This window comes from Colobus angolensis, unplaced genomic scaffold (genome assembly GCF_000951035.1).
Source record: "Colobus angolensis palliatus isolate OR3802 unplaced genomic scaffold, Cang.pa_1.0 Scaffold138, whole genome shotgun sequence".
Classification (NCBI taxonomy): domain Eukaryota; kingdom Metazoa; phylum Chordata; class Mammalia; order Primates; family Cercopithecidae; genus Colobus; species Colobus angolensis.
The window spans coordinates 2,219,386-2,219,970 of record NW_012114466.1 but is presented as its reverse complement, the minus strand read 5'-3'; the positions used below and the strand labels follow the sequence as shown (position 1 = coordinate 2,219,970).

At 64.3% G+C, this 585-nt stretch overlaps 1 protein-coding gene across 1 annotated transcript in view; it reads right to left on the bottom strand.

Annotated features, from left to right (window-relative positions):
* SMC1B (structural maintenance of chromosomes 1B) overlaps nt 1-585 on the bottom strand; it is a 73,249-nt gene that overhangs the window by 71,890 nt on the left and 774 nt on the right. The window lies entirely within an intron of this gene.

Genomic DNA, 585 nt, shown 5'->3' with positions numbered 1-585 from the left:
GTTTCCCCAACTATAAAATGGGGATAGCAGCCATGTGCCATGGCTAAGCAAAGTCGGTGTTGCCAGGAACTTAGCAAAAGCTCAGTAAACTGAGTCATCATCATCACTGCATTCCTGGGTAAAAACTCCCTTGGATCCAACGGTGGTTCTGGCTGCTTGGAACCCATTACCCCCTCGACAGCTCCCTCTCACTTCAACTTCGGAAGAGAAGGGAAAAGGGACGAGAGTGACCAGGGCCGAGGGCCAGAGCAGTCCCAGAAGCAGGAGTGAGGGCAGAGAACAGGGCCCGGGGCGGGACTGGGGCGGAGAGGAAGGGCCAGGACCCCCAGGGTGGGGGGCGAGGGTTGGGAGCCCCTGAGATGAAGGGCGAGGGCCGGGGCTGAGGTGGGGTGGGGTCCCCCAGGGTGTGGGACGAGGGTCGGGAGCCAGGAGGTGGAGGGCGAGAGTGGGGCCCGAGAGGAAGGGTCGGGACCTCTGAGGCGGAGGGCGAGGGTGGGGACCCAGGTGGGGCGGAGGGACAAGGGTCAGGACCTCTGAGGCGGAGGGCGAGGGCCAGGGCTGAGGTGGGGTGACGGGCAGGGGCTG